This window comes from Uloborus diversus, unplaced genomic scaffold, assembly GCF_026930045.1.
Source record: "Uloborus diversus isolate 005 unplaced genomic scaffold, Udiv.v.3.1 scaffold_12, whole genome shotgun sequence".
NCBI classification, from domain to species: Eukaryota; Metazoa; Arthropoda; class Arachnida; order Araneae; family Uloboridae; genus Uloborus; species Uloborus diversus.
The window spans coordinates 1931831-1948199 of NW_026557876.1; the positions used below are offsets into that span (position 1 = coordinate 1931831).

Below are 16369 nucleotides of genomic sequence, written 5' to 3' on the forward strand. Positions count from 1 at the left end.
GACACTGACATGTGAATTTGTGCAAAATCACCAAGGGAATTTATTCAAAAGCGAAAATAAATTTTGAATTGATTTTGAATTTTTAAATTCATTACGAGAAATCAAAATTAATTAATATATAAATGACAAATTTTCTATTTATAGCTGTTTGAATAATCAAACCTTGCGTTCGGCGAATCTCACCGGTTGACCGGTGAGCTGTTGATTGGTTGATTGGAGCACGTGATCCTTAGCTGTCATGTGATTTTATCTAACCGGTCGCTACCGGTCGTGCCTCGTTGAACGTAAGGAAAATATATGATTAGCGAATTTTGTGTAAAATATTCAGTTACTGCACCTTAAATTATGGTGACTCTTTAAAATAATTTATTTTCGCTTTTTATGTCATTCTTTTCGAAACAATTTGCTAAATAAAATAAAATAAATCTTCTATATCGATAGTTGATTGTGACGTATAACGATTAAATTCAACAGGTGACTTCATTATTTTTTGATTGGTGGATTGCCGGCTTTCATATTTTATTTACGCTCGAGGGTTCCTGATTACGCAATTTTTAAAAGTCTTCAAAATTCGGCCTTGTGAAATAATTTCCTCGAAAAATTCTTCTTGTATTCAACTAAAGGTGAGATTTTAAAACTGTTTTCTTCACTGTGAATCTCAACCATTGTAAAAAAGGAAAACGTTACTCTACAAAAAAAAAAAAAAAAAAAAAAACATGGAAAATTAATTTTATTCCGCATAGAAAAATTTTAGAAGCGAATAAAACAGTTTATCCTTATGTTTTTCAAACGAAGTATTTAACTTGCAGTTGAATTAGTAGATCGTTTACTGGATGATACAATACAAATGATTTTCGACTCGTGGTTTTCCGAAATATGTTCGAAAATAAAAAGTAATTTAAAAATAGCTAACTGTTGATTGGGATGGGTTTGGGTATAGAAATGACTACTTTGAATTTTCTAGTTCTGTAATATATTTACTCCCCTCTCTTTTTTTTTTTTTTGTTTCAGCTTAGTATTGGGAGTAGAATAGTTTTCTACAAATTTCATGTTATTAGACCCATTTGCATATAAATGGCAAACATAAGTTTACTACAGTAAAACCCCTTTTAACAGGCACCTCTCAATATGTTACAGAAACGTGAGAACCATGATTTTTGCATTTTTGATGCAGAATGAGGCAAGGAACAAAATTTAACACACTTTGGCATTTATCCCTCTAACCCCTACCATTTGTTATAAATGTTTAAATTTATGGTTTGTATCCACACTTTTCCAAAGTTTTCAAGCACTTTAAAAAGAAATGTATTTTTTCAAGTACTTTTCTTTTTTTTTAATCTTTATTTCAGATTCTAATTTGTTGAAATAGTCGTTGATTATTTCAAGTATTGCAGCTGAATACATAGCTCGTTCAGTCGATATTTTCACTTATGGGTCATTTTTTAAAAAGTGTAACTTTTGAGGTGCAACGCCTTTTACAATAAAAATTTTAAGGAGCAATTCATTTAACAATAACAATGCTTTTTAATTTCATCAAAAATATATCTATTTAAACCTGTCAACAATTTTTTAATACTAATTTTTATTTTAGTATTTTTTTTTGGTTCACAACATGTGAATTCTCACCTCCGTGGCTTGTTACACACCTTATAACTTCTTTAATTAAAAGTATATACTTATTTATTTATTATTCCTTTCACACGTGACTTAAATACCAATTGTTTAAGTATATTTAATTTTTTAATATTGTGTTTTAGTTTGTTTTAGTAGGATAAGGAGTCGTGTCACACAATAAATTCTCACCTCTGTTATACTGAAGCACAAAATGCCGTTCCTCATTAACACGTGGCAGTCTTGACTTGACATCAAATTTTATTTTCCATGATACAAGGGGGCCCCCTTGTTTACTTTCAGCCATAAAGAAGTTGTGAGATTTTTGTCGAAAAACAAGAAGATAGATTTTGCTTTAAAAACTAAGTATGGTTACTTTGACTTCTCATCTCCGTGAACTTGAATTTCAGGGATGTAAATCAATGTAAAAAAAATAAGTGAACATGTTTTCTTATGCTTTACACGTGCAGATTGTAGCAACGAAGAAAAAAAAAGTATTTCCCTGAAAAATGAATTTATTAGGCCTATATTAGAGTGGAAAATTCCTTACCTCTGTGACAGACCTTACCAATGTCATTATTTCTGAGGTGAAAATAAATGATGGAGGGGAAATACAATCAATCTTGGGTATTCTACCAAAATTTTAAATTGCCAGTATATTCTCAAATTTACTAAATACTATTTTTAACACACATTTAAATTAAACGGAAATCTACTAATTAAGCAGCACTTTAATTAAGAGAGCTTAACATTAGAGTCTCACTAATCATTAAAGTAGCTCATTGTTTGCACAATTAACAAAATTACTACTTTGATACTAAATTAGCCACAATTTTTAAACATTAAAAGTTTTTTCTTCTTTTTTTTTTTTTCGTGAACAAAGCATTTTTAATTTTTTTATTTATGAGTAAAATTATTGGAACCTTGCTGGGCCATTGTTTGTCCTTACTTCTAGTAGGTAACACTTTCATGTAAGAATAAAAAAAAACGAAAGCAAAGGGCTTCAAAATTGAAAAATATTTGAATTAAAAAATTACCTTTTCTGGAGAATGACCCTTATATACTTGCCCTAATGGTTTTCAGTTCGAAGTGGTTGTTTTTAACACATTTCAGCATCCCAGTGACCACTTTACTACTTGTAACTTGTAATACATTGTATGGTTTCTCCCCCCCCCCCCATTTAGAAATGGACAGCCGCTATTCTCTTCATTTTCGCTTCTATTCAAAAAGAAAAAAATCATAATTTGTTATTTTAAGATTTTGGAAGGTGTATTGTTACTATGTATAAGGTCCTCCCAAGACTGGGGGGTATTGCCCCCCTTCACACCCCATAAATCCGCCTATGAAAATGACAAGCCGTTTTTTGACGGGAAGTCTTTTTTTGTCACAAAGAGGGACGGATGCAAGGAGGGTCTAACCATCGGTAATTTTTCAAAAATGAAGTTCAAAGAAACGCAAATTTAGTTTCATTGATGTTGGGAGATTTGGGTTTGGGAAATGACTGAATCCGTCCTTGGTCACAAACCATCTAAGCAAATTTGAACAATCTTCAGACTCAGTTTTAGCATATATTACCTTGTGTAGTGAGGATTAGTGATGTTCCAGATATCCGAGAGAAAATAAAGATCTGCATCCATATCCGTTACTTTTTGACGGATCTTAAACGGATCTTTTATATTCTAAAAATTCTTAAATATATTAAGTATTTGAATAAAAGACCATTAAATTCCGTTTCAATTAGGTTTTATTCCCTATTTAAATTATAAGCTATCATTTCCGAGGCCAATTTGTACCCTCCGTTGCAAAAAGGAAGGGATAATAAGTTTTTAAAATGTGTATATGTGTGTCTATTTGTGGCATCGTAGCTTCTAAACAGATAAACCGATTTTGATAGTTCTTTTTTTCGTTCAAAGCTGACTTGATCGAGAGTGTGCTTATAGATTAGCCTCGTTTTTGTTGAACTTTAATTACCGGAGAGTCGGAGATATTAATTAAAAGCCAACTTAATTTTTTTCACGATTATGGTAGTAAAAACTTACCGTACGTTAAAAATATTGGAGCTAATTGAAAGAACGAAGTTTTCTGCATTTTATATTTATTTGGAACTTTCAAGTTAGGACCTTGTGTAGTGAGGATGCACACAACTGCCTATGTTTGTAGTCTAATAAAATTATTATTTGTCCATCTGATGAGTAAAATGTACAACCCAGTTACCCCATGATTTTAAATTGTAAATTACATGAAAACTAACCAAGATAAAATGATTCAATTCAATCACAAATGAAAGTAAACCGATGCAATGTGTTCATTCTTTTATTTGAAAATTATAGAGCTGCAGGTTAATGAGTAGCACTATTTGGAAGTAGTTTGTTTTAGTGATGTTCCGGATATTTTTATCCGCAGATATCCGAGGAAAAATAAAGATCTGTACCTGTATCCGTTACTTTTTTTGACGGATCTTAAACGGATCATTTCTATTCTAAAAATGTTTAAATATTTGAATAAAAGACTCATAAATTCGGTTTAAATTAGGTTTTATTCCCTATTTAAATTATAAGTTATCATTTCAGAAGCCAATTTGTATCCCCCCCCTGTTGCAAAAAAGAAGGGGAAATAAGTTTTAAAAGTATATCTGTGTGTCTATTTGTGGCATCGTAGCTCCTCAACTGATGAACCGATTTTGATAGTTCTTTTTTCGTTCAAAAGGTGACTTGATCGATAGTGTTCTTAGCTTGGTCTCGTTTTTGCAGAACTTGAATTACCGGAAATATTAATAAAAACCGACATTACGTATTTCAGAATTATGATAGTAAAAACTTAACCGTACGTTTAAAATATTGGCCCCAATTTTGGAGAACTTAGTTTTCTGTGTTCGATATTTGTTTGGAACTTCCAAGTTACATACGGTAAAAACTACAATCGTATTAAGGAAATTTTAAATGCAATTCTAAGCCTTTATACGCGGGCAGTTCTCAAAAGGTGGGAACAAAAACGTTGCTTTTGAGCCATTTTTAAAATTTTGGAATTTGAAGTCAATTTTGCTTTTATTGCATAGCATGTACACCTAGAACATTATACACAAACATAAAAAGACAGCAGGTATGTATAAAAATTAATAAATAGCAAATTTAATGATCGGTCTGTAGGTAACAGATTTTGGACATACAGTTGTACAGTAGGTAACAGATTTTGGACATCATCATAATCTTGAATTCAAATTATGTTTTTCACAATCACGAGCGTGTGTGTGTATGAATGCGCGTGTGTTTGTGTAGGCGCATGTGTGTGGGTGTGTGTGTATGTATGCATGTGTGTGCGTGTTGTGTATGCAGTGCTGTGTGTGTAGGCGTTCATGTGTGTGTGTGTGTGCATGTAGGCATATGTGTTTGTGTCTGCGTGGAGGCATGAGTGTGTGTGTGTACACACACTCCATCGTGTACACACTTATCTTGTGTATGTTGTGTTCGTGTGTGTGTGTCACATCTGAAATGACTTTCCTGTAGTTGAAAGAATATTTTTTGAAAAAAGTGTACTTTATAGACTAAATAACTAAACAAAATTTGAACGAAGATAATTTTATTATTTCTTCCACACTCATGACTAGAGATGTAAAATTTCTGGAAATTTTGATGTGGTGGAAAAAAAAACCGTTTTTTTTTCGGGAAAATTTGGAAAGAATGGAAATTCTGATTTCTTTATGAATAAAATTAGGGTTTCTTAATAGCTCTGTGTTTCTTGGAACATATAAAGGGTTAAGCATTAAAAAATATATGCTATCCACACATCTTCTTTTTCTGCTTGACAGAAATACACATAAAGGTAAGATTAATTAGAAAAAAAAAAGAAAACCTTTTTGTTTTATAACTGAGAGCTTTCATAGTAAAACACCAGAAATTAGTCCTGTCGTCATTCAACCATTAATATTGGGTAATGTGTGTCTAATCATAAAAATTACATTTTATATTTTAGATTGCCTTTGAAACTTGAAATATTAATTGAAATTTTCGACTTTCAAACATGTTTTTTTTTTGAAAGAAAAATAATACAATGTTACTGTCTGAAAATATAAACTGGAGTTTCAGTTTATTCATATGGCCGTGCTAAGCACAGTAGTAAGAGAAAAAACAACTCAAACACAAGTTTAACGAGTTCCAAAAAGTCCATGCTTTCGTATGACTCCAAAGATGCCAAAAACGTTTGAGACGGACCGCAAGGCCACGCTGAAAGAAATAGTATTCAACCAGCTCATATCCCCCAGAACAATAGGTGGTGGCCTGTAGCCAAGCACCTTAAAAAATGTTAAATATCGCCAGGGGCGTAGCTAAGGGGGGGGTTTTGGGGACAACCCCCCCCCCCCCCGAAAAGTTAGTCTTAAAAAAAAAAGAGAAAAAGAAGAGAGAAGAGAAAGAAAAAAAAAGAAGAAAAGGAAAAAATTCCAAGCGATTATATATATATATATATATATATAAGAAGTAACCCCCCCCCCCCCCGAAAGTCGAGTGTAGCTACGCCACTGAATATCGCCAAAATCCGAAGTCAGGCTTGGTCTGTGATGGAATCAGCACAAGCGAAAAAAAAATCTCTAGTTTTTTGTGGTTGAGGGCCGTAAAATGAATCAAAAAGTGAACCAGAAGGACATTTAGAAGTCATTGTACTTTTGTGGGCCTAAGAGCACTTCAGCAATGTAAACTGGACATTTTCCTTGAACTCCCCACACCGATTCATATGGGCAAAAACACAAGAGTAGTGCAAGGCGCTTTTTTTTTTTTGATATGATATTATCTTTTGAGTGGACGCTCCACTCGGTAGACCTCAATCCCATTTATTACACTGTATGGCCTATTTACAAGTCGAAGGTCTACCCTAAACTACACGTGAGTTTGAACTCTCTAAACCAATTGCTTTATAGGGAATAGGATTGATTAAATGACTTGTGGCCCTTGAATGAAAAATTCAATAAGCAGTTGCATCTCTGTATTACTGCAAACGGCTGCTAGTTTGAAACCAATTAAATTTATTGATTGCTAAAGGTCTACTCATATTATTATTTTTTGTGTTTTGTTAATTTATTCATTTTAATTTTAATAAAGTTTCATGAAAAATTGCGTGGCCGGTTTTTTTTTTTTTTTTTTTTTTTTTGCAGCACCCTGTACATTTGATTCGCACAGTCAGCAGAAGCATAGTTTTGTGGTTGAACTTATGCTTGTTTGTTTCATGAAGGAAAATAAATTCTTCACTAAGGTTATTGGTTTAAGTTTTTTTGCAAAAAGTATTATTAAACGTTTTTTGATCTATATGCAAATTATATTATCATACAAAAACTTGCATTAAAGTTAGACAGTATTTTACCATAAAACGGGGGGGGGGGGGAGGAAATTGCATCAGAATTTAAGTGAGAAAAATTTCTAATCACTTTTTACTGAAAATTTCAATTAAAACTCTGAAAGGTTAAAAAAATTCTTTTTTTTTTTTTTTTCAATTTTTCCTAAGTGAAAATTTACTCCTTCGGAAAAAAAACGGATTTTTTCCGTTTTTTTTCGGAAATTTTCCGGTTTTTTTCCGACTGTTTTCATCTCTACTCATGAGCCGAGTAATAATTCCACTGTTCTTTGATTTTATATCTAAACTGAACCCTTTGTATTAAGAACTTAACCACTTGTATTAAGAACAACAGAGCTTGAGAAGGATCCTTCTGACGTTTTTCAGAGTTTTCTTTATGCTTGAATGTTTCAGCATGCTGCCTCAATTGAGAAAATCCACTATTGCTTATGGGCACTGAACAGTTGCAAAAATGGCAAAAAGTGGTAAAATCATCTTTTCCTTTAGTGCACTATGCACCAAAATTTGTACTATTAATGTCCTCCTGGTCCAACCACTCCAGACGAAATTTTGTTACGCGATTTCGCCATTATAATTCCACTTATTACAATAAACTACGTTTTAACATCATAAGGAACTAACATTCCACGATCCCAAAATTCCACAAAAAGAAAAGATTGCAAAAAGAATATTAGAACATTGTGATCAGAAAATGCACTGAACACAAAAATATACGAACGAAAACGAAAACCATGATGGAAAACAAAACAAATGGCTGTTGCCCAAACGCAAAATTCTAAAACTAACTTCAGACGTAATTCTCGAAACTCCAGTCCACTATAGAGACGTCACATTGCTGTAGCCAATGAGCGAAAATGCCTGTTGCAGGATTTAGTCAGTTTTGTTTTTTAATTTGAAATTCGTTTGGGGACGTACTTTCAGCTATATTTCAGCGAAAAATCCGATGTCAGAAAGTTTATTTACTGTTCTTTTTAAAAGATAAATAGGGTAAAAAACAATAATATAGGAAATATAGGTCATTTTCAAAAAATATAAGAAATATAGGACAGTTTTGATGTTTTTTTTTTGAAAATATAGGATATATAGGACTACTTCGACCCCTGCTTAAAAGGAAGGGATAAGGTTCGGGGTTTCTCCCTCCCTTCCTCTTTCTTGCCTACTTCCATATCTTCTTGTATTTGATTTGATTATTGATAAAAAGGTAGTGGAAAACCCTTCAGTTTTTTTTTCTTCCAAAACCATGTTAATGCTTTAGTTTTCCCATTATGAAATATTCAATTTCCAGCCTGATAGTTTTATTAGTTTGAAATCAGGCGTTTGTGGCCTCAGTCAAAAACGTTTTACATTTTGAACAGATGTGGTGCTTTTCAGCGATGCCTTAGATTTCTTTTCCATTTTATTTAACTGTATTTAACATATCCTCTTGAAGCTCTTGATCAAGTTATGGTTTACTTTTGTTTTTACAGTCAAACACTTGGAACCACTAGAGTGCCTATTCATTGCACTATTATTATTATTATTGAGCAATCACGATTGCTTATTGTTCTCATTTGACTGTTTTTGGCGTCCTTCGATTTTATTTTCCAACCGCCACCCTCCGCAGCATCACCGTCGACCGGGTCCTCACGATGCTGCTCCTATAGCGAAAGCCGTCTCCAGGTTGCATCCATACCCTACACACACGCGCATACATACACAACTACACACACGCGCATACATACACAACTACACACACACACGCACGCACACACACACACACAAACCACACAACTACCCACACATTCATGCCTGCACACAAACACATATGCCTACACACACACACACGGCACGCACACACACACACACAAACCACACAACTACCCACACATTCATGCCTGCACACAAACACATATGCCTACACACACATACACATACCCCCCCACACACACATTCATACACACAACTACCCACACACTTATGCCAGCATACAGACACAAACACACATGCCTACACACACATACACATACCCCTACACACACATACACATACCCCTACACGCAAACACACATACCCCCCACACACACATAAATACACATGCCAACATACACACACACACACATACCCCCCCCACACAAACACACATGCCTACATACACACACTCGTGATTGCGAAAAACATAATTTGAATTCAAAATGTCAAAATTCAAATTAATTATTATTATTATTATTTTTTTTATTTACAACGTTTTTCGTCAACACATGTATTTTTCTCCGTTGATCTGTGATTTACGTGATAAGATTTTTAGGAAAAATAAATAAATAAATAAATGAAAATTAATTAGGAATTAAGGAAAGAAAGAAATGTACACACACACACATATACAGTCGACTCCCGCTACAACGCGATTCAACTTACGCGAAATGGTTATAACGCGAATTTTCCACGAATAACGAATTTTAGAGCTGTCGCGAGCAAATTCCTCGTCCACAACACGAATTTCTTTAGAAGGAAGTAGCGGCTTCGTTATTGGATACTAGATATTGATTTCGTGAATGTTATTACATCCCATCACACTGACCAACCGAAAGTTCCCACATCAAACTAGTCTAGGCATCACTTAGTTAGTGCATAAAAAAAACCGCTCAGCAGATTTCTTTTTTTTACATTCTAAACATTAAAGTTGATGAAATATAATGGCACCTTAGTGAACTGTTTCATCTAAAGTTTATGAAGAAGGAGGGGGGGGGGGAAATAAAGTTTCTGACAGTAAAAAGAAGATTAAGATTCTCGATATGCTTGGACAACTACCAAACGTTGACGGTAGCAACGCAATAAGTATGAGTGAATCTTCCATACGTACAGTTAAAAGTCAACACAAAATGATATCCGTATAAGTTCAGAACTTAGTTTCAATGTTAAAGCTTGCAGAGTCTGAGTAAAGTATATGAAAATGGAAGCTGCTCTTGCATTGTGGATTAAAGAGATTGGGAAGAGGGGCTTGTTGCCATAAATGGAAACGTTATAAAAGAAAAAGTGAAGCAACCGTATTTAAAAATGTATTTAATAAAAAATAACGATCTGATTATGCAGCATAAATCTTCATCATTTTCATTTTTTAACTCATAAATATTATTACTGTATTTACTGGACAGTACACAGTACTATTATAGTGCAGCATTTTATTATTACTACATGCTGTAAGTACCGTGTTTTTTTTATTTTATCAATCACTTTTTGTGCATTTTAACTATTTTATGTTGAATAAAACAGCTTTTTTATTTTTTAAATACAGTAAAAGTTGAGTTTTTTATGTAAGAAACTGTAATGTATCGTTGAGGAGGGCTTTAAAGCAGTTTGAGGGGTGCTTACAAATGTCTAAAAAATTTGGTATGTTTCTAAAAAATGTTTATGCATACATTTTTCCACAACGCAAAATTTCGGAGTCTTGGAACGCATCTCTCGCGTAAATCGGGACTCGACTGTGTGTGTATATATATATATATATATATATATATATATATATATATATATATATATATATATATATATATATATATATATATATATATATCGGTGGCTTCTATGAAGCTATGATTATTAATCTATTCAATATTTTTAACAGAAGCTTGTCATAGGTTTGTTCTATGCTCTGATTTTTTTTTCTTATAAAACATTTGTTTGGAACGTACATTTTGGCGGCCCCAGGTAAATTATACTTTGGATGTTTTATAATAGGGGCATTCCAAGGTATTTTTGACATTTATGCAGAGTCCGTAACGTGACCTTTTTTGCCATAACTTTTTAGTTTACTGTTTGATTAGCATATTATCTTATTTTGATCTTTTCCTACCAACACACCAGCTCAGATTAAAATAATTTGCAAATCAAACGGTAAATTAAAAAGTTATGGCAAAAAAAGGTCACGTTACGGACTCTGCATAATTTTAAAAATGCCGTGGAATGCCCCAATAGTATTCAAAGGTTGTATTTTCTTTCAAAATTTTGCAGGAAAAAAAACCTTTTTGTCATTTTTATTCCATTTGTTCACTTATTATTATTTACTATTTTATTTTTTAAAGACGCGAAGGGGTTTTCGCTCTAAATTTTTCTCAACACTGAAGTGAAATGCGCCCTCCCCCCCCCCCCCTCGTGGCGAGGGTCCCACCCTCTAAGCAACGCAAACAGTTCTTCACGTGCCCTCCCCCCCATGTCAAGGGGGCCCTCGTTGTTTATTTGAATTATGAATTAAAATTTTTAAACGGTGCGATGCCATAGATGGACATCCCCTTCATTAAATTTGATGGAAAAGAGGCAAGGGCCCCCATATGCAAAATTGTAAGGGGGGGATGAGATATTTTCCCCATGGTTTAGCTGAGTATTTTCCCCATGGAAACCGATTTCAGGACAGATTAGAGTCATTAAAATTTGAAATTTTTAGCAACTTATTAACAACTGAAGAAGAAATGTTTTTACATTTTTAAAAAGAAAAAAGTACTAAAAGCAAGGAAGTTCTAATTTCTAAGGGGGGGGGGCGTGCCCCCCCCTTGCCCCCTTGAAAAGAGGTTGAGGAATTGATTGTTAGAGTCTATTAACAATAGAAAAATGTACGCCCGAAAAATGTACGTGTGTGCGGCCAATGTTGGGCAAAGTCATCGCGTAGATGTACGAATCCGATAACGCTTTCTATTTGTTTTTTTTTTAATTGTTTATTTATATTTTTGATTGCGGAAGTCCTTGGTTTTGATGATCTACATTGCTTATCTCCGGGCAGAGAGTTCTAGAGCTGATTTGAGCGACGATTTGATAAGCAGATCGGTTTCAGCTGGTCCCGATTTCGAAACCGATCGCCGGGCACGCCTTTCTTCCGCGTCGGAGCGAATGGCAGCCCTTTCTTGCTGTTTTTAGACTTTTCGTCGGGGCCGTAGCCCGAAAATAATTAATCGGGAAGGGTTTCAAAACTTTCGTGCGGAGCTTTGCGCTATTTGTGCCATTGTTCAAGTCGTCTGGTTACCTGTTATATCTTTCGAATAAAGCAACATTCATGGCATTTAACAACATTTAACTGCGTTTTATTTGGACCTAAAGTTCTCTACCTTTAAAAAAACACCCTTTACTACGACGTACCTTTAAAAAATGTCACAAATTTCGCTCGTAGAGAACTTTATTATAGAACTTTGAGGTTGCGAAATAAGTAAAAAACGCCAGTTTCTTCTTTAAATATCAAAGTTTGGACTTCCTAGTGAAGCTAGGAATGCTGTCACAAAACCTGTGAAAACATGAAATCCTGGTAAAACCTTTCTTTTCCAATAGCTCTTTATATATGGCAGGAACTGTAATGAATTTGTTGTTGTTTCTTGTTCCAAAAGCAATCCAAAGTTTATCCAGACTTAATCTTGACAGGGAACAAAAAGTAAGATATTGCCAAAACTGTATCAACAACGCACATGACAGTGTTCCTGAAACCGTTGTCTACCATGTCTTGAAGATGCAGTATCATTCTTGAGCCTGTTTCCTCTGGGCTGGGGCAAGTAACGCCACTGAAGGAAGTTTTTGCGGTACTATTTCTCCTTCAACGTCTTCACCTAAAGTCGTTAGAACCTGCACATTTAATACTCACAAATTCTGTAATAATCACTAATAATCACAAATTCTGTAAATAGTAATTATTTTTGTGATTAATTTGTCGTAATCTAGCTAAATTAGGCGTTTACTAAATTATCTTTTATCTAAAATTATTGTAGCGACGTAACCTGTAAATAGTTTCTTGTAATCAGTATACAGCCCCCGTACATTCGGCCGAAGTATACGGCCCCCTCATTTTTGAATGATAAAATTGGTGAATGAAAATAAATAAAATAACGGTCTACGATTTTCGGGAATCTTGTGGAATATTTGAGAGTTCTCTTTTGATGTGTATCAATAGCGGTCGCATGATAAAAAGTCAGTTTCGAGTTAGTTTTTGCTTGTGAATCGTTGCGGAGAGCATTGATTGCTCTGTTTTGTGAAGCCTTTTGAGCTGTATTTTTGCTTATTTGGATGTAAATACGTGTGTAACCGTTGAGTTTTCGGTGTCGATTGATATTTGCTTAATTGCTGATGTTTAATTTAGCAGTTGTCGACGATCTTTCCTGTACATAGTGTAAATAAATCCCCTGTGTTTCTCTCAAGAACTGTATCGTCCTTGCAAGAAAGTTGAAGCTGCACCGGAACCGTTAACAATATGGTACTTACAACTAACGTAGATAACAGAGCAAGGAATCCTTCTTTGTTATGTGAATTTCATTAGCAACCTCGCCGATTTTTATGTTAAAGTGCCGTGTGGAAAGCCACTTTTGTATTCTTATTCCTGCTCCCCACTTCTCTCTAGTTTGACCTTGAATCGTTAGTGTAACATATCTGTCCCTAATAAAATCAATTCCCTGGCGTTGGAAAGTTTCAGTATCTTTACAAACGGAAGATAAAATATATTTTCACGGTAATCAACAAATGCTTTAGATAAAATTTACAAATTTAAAGGACCCCATTGATTGCCATAGCAACTGGGGTATTTATAGCATCTCCTGCAAGTGTGGACTTGGTTACGTTGGACAGAATAAACGCGCTCTCAAGCACCGTCTGAAAGAGCACGAAAACTATGTTAAACATAAAGAACTTGCTCGTTCTTCCATCGCTCAGCATTGTTGGATTTCTGGTCACTGTTTTGATTTTTCATCTGCAAGGATTATTTGTAAATGTTCTTCGGTTTTGTGACCTCGATTTCTGGGAAGCTTACTATATTTGGAAAAATTCTCATTCTCTTGTCAATGATTTTTCCTGCACTCCATTTTTTCATGATATTTCGAAGCATTTTCTATAATTGCCTTTCCTATTTCTTCGGTGTCTCGTACTCTTTTTGTCTCCTGGGCTTCTGATTGGTTGTCTCTCCCCCTGCTTTGAGCCCGGAGTGTACATGCTGTTCGCTGATTGGTTGTTTGATGTCTTGTTCCTGTATTCCTTATTGGTTGGCCCTCTTTGGTATAAAATAACGGTGTCCGCTTGGTTATTGTTAGTTCTCTCGCAACTTTGGTTGTGTTGGTGAGCTTTTTGCACTGATGAAGAGGCTCCATTGTAGCCTTGAAATAGTTATATGCTGCATTTTCTCCAATATTTGTGCTTTATTTACGTTGTTTTTTCACCCTAATCAAATGCTTTACAGGTCTGTGGCTTTAAATGACGCAAGTCGGTTGTCAGTTTCATCTAAAAAGATCTTTATGATGCAGACTTGATCTTATGATTTGTGACATAAGAAATCTAATAGATTATTTTCAGCAATCAGTCTAGGACCTAGCACATGAACAAAATAATGCAATAATTAAAGGGGATGGTGGCGGAATAGGATTGGACACGGGATCCATCGGCACTTAGGCGTTCTAGACCAGAAATGTCGATTAATTGAAGAGTTTGAGTGTGATATTGAGCTAAAACATGAAGAAAATGGTCGACTTCATCTTGAGCAGTACCACTCATTTCAAGTCAAATTTTTTATTCAGGTTCGAGCTCTTTATAGCACTTTGAAAGAGCCTTGGAAATCCCTTTTTTTGTGAAAATGACCAGATAGCAGGGTTATTCTGCACAGTGATGTCAATTCCCTTTTATGCACTTTTTTTTTTTCATTGTTTTTTTTTTTGAGCAATCACTGATTGCTTATTGTTCTCACCTGACTGTTTTGATGTCCTTCGATTTTATTTTCCCACCGCCACCCTCTGCAGCGCCACCGTCGACCGGCTCCTCACGATGCTGCTCCTATAGCGAAAGCCGTCTCCAGGTTGCGCCCATGTCCTACACAACTACACGCACACACGCATGCACACACAAACACATACACACTACCCACACATTCATGCCTGCACACCAGACACAAACACATATGCCTACATACACATACCCCCCCCCACCCACCCCCCACACTCACCCCCCTCACACACACATTCATATACACAACTACCCACACACTTATGCCAGCCTACAGACACAAACACACATGCCTACACACACATACACATACCCCTACACACAAACACACATATCCCCCCACACACAAGCACACACGCCTACATAGACACACTCGTGATTGCGAAAAACATAATTTGAATTCCAAGATGTCAAAATTCAAATTAATTTTTTTTTATTATTATTTTTTCTTAAGTGATAGACAATGATTAGCTTGCAGAAACTTTTGAGTGATGTGCGCAGATCCATTATATTTTTATCTGACTCGGGCTTTTAGATAAGCTAAGTGTAGTTTTTTAAAAAAAAATTTCTCACCCCGATATTACGAACAACCCCGATTTTACGGATGGAAGTTTCGGTCTCGATGAATGCGTTAAATCGGAGTCCGACTGTTTTTTTTTTTTTGAGCAATCACTATTGCTTATTGCTTTTATTTGACTGTGTTTCGCGTGCTATCATTTTATTTTCCCGCCGCCACCCTCTGCAGCATCACCGTCGATCGGCTCCTCACGATGCTGCTCCTATAGCGAAAGCGTCTCCAGGTTGTAGCCATGTCCTACACACACGCGCATACATACACAACCACAACACACACGCGTACACACAAAAACACTTACACATACAGGCATACATACAGACACCTACACATACCCACACACAAACACTTACATCTACACATACACGCATACATACAGACACCTACACATACACACCCACACACAAAAACATACATACACACACTTACCCACACATTCATGCCTAGCATACAAACACATACCCCCTCACACACAAACCCACACATTCATGCCTGCACACAAAACACATATGCCTGCACACACACATACCCCCCTCACACACACATTCATACACACAACTACCCACACACTTATGCCCAGCACACGGACACAAACCACACATGCCTAAACACACATACACATACCCCCTACACACAAACACACATACCCCCCACACACAAACACACACGCCTACATACATACACTCGTGATTGCGAAAAACATAATTTGAATTCATGTCAAAATTCAAATTAATTTTTTTTTTCCTTGTATGCATTTATTTTTAATCAGCCATCATTGTTGCCATTTTTCAATTGCAAGTAAAAATTTGCAATAAATCATATTGCAGAATTCGTAGTTCGATGTTCTTTCCCTCCCATTCAATATTTTGTAGTTACAAACCACGTGGTTCTTTGTTTTCAAACATCGCGTCCGCAGAGAAATGTTATTTACGTACTTCCACCGATAATGACTGAAGAAACGTTACCGCCAAATCCAATTAAAGGGAGGAAGGGGAAAAAAAAAAAAAAACAGTCAATGTCCTCGTCTGGGAAAATCTGTTAAAAAACTGGAGTGTTGGGTTCCGTTATCTGTCGCCTAATCGGAGAGGCTCTCTGTTTATATTTCAGAGGCAACTGTTTTGGAAGAGATAATAT

General features: G+C 35.2%; 1 protein-coding gene across 2 annotated transcripts in view; it reads left to right on the forward strand.

Moving 5' to 3' along the window:
• The first annotated feature begins 527 nt into the window (after positions 1-527).
• Positions 528-16369, forward strand: part of LOC129232360 (cystathionine beta-synthase-like) — a 78559-nt gene continuing 62717 nt past the window's right edge. The window contains exon 1 of one of the 2 annotated variants that reach the window (XM_054866506.1): positions 528-623. The gene's annotated coding sequence lies outside the window, so the exon portion shown is untranslated. The remainder of the gene's footprint in view (positions 624-16369) is intronic. The other variant, XM_054866510.1, reaches the window with a different exon arrangement.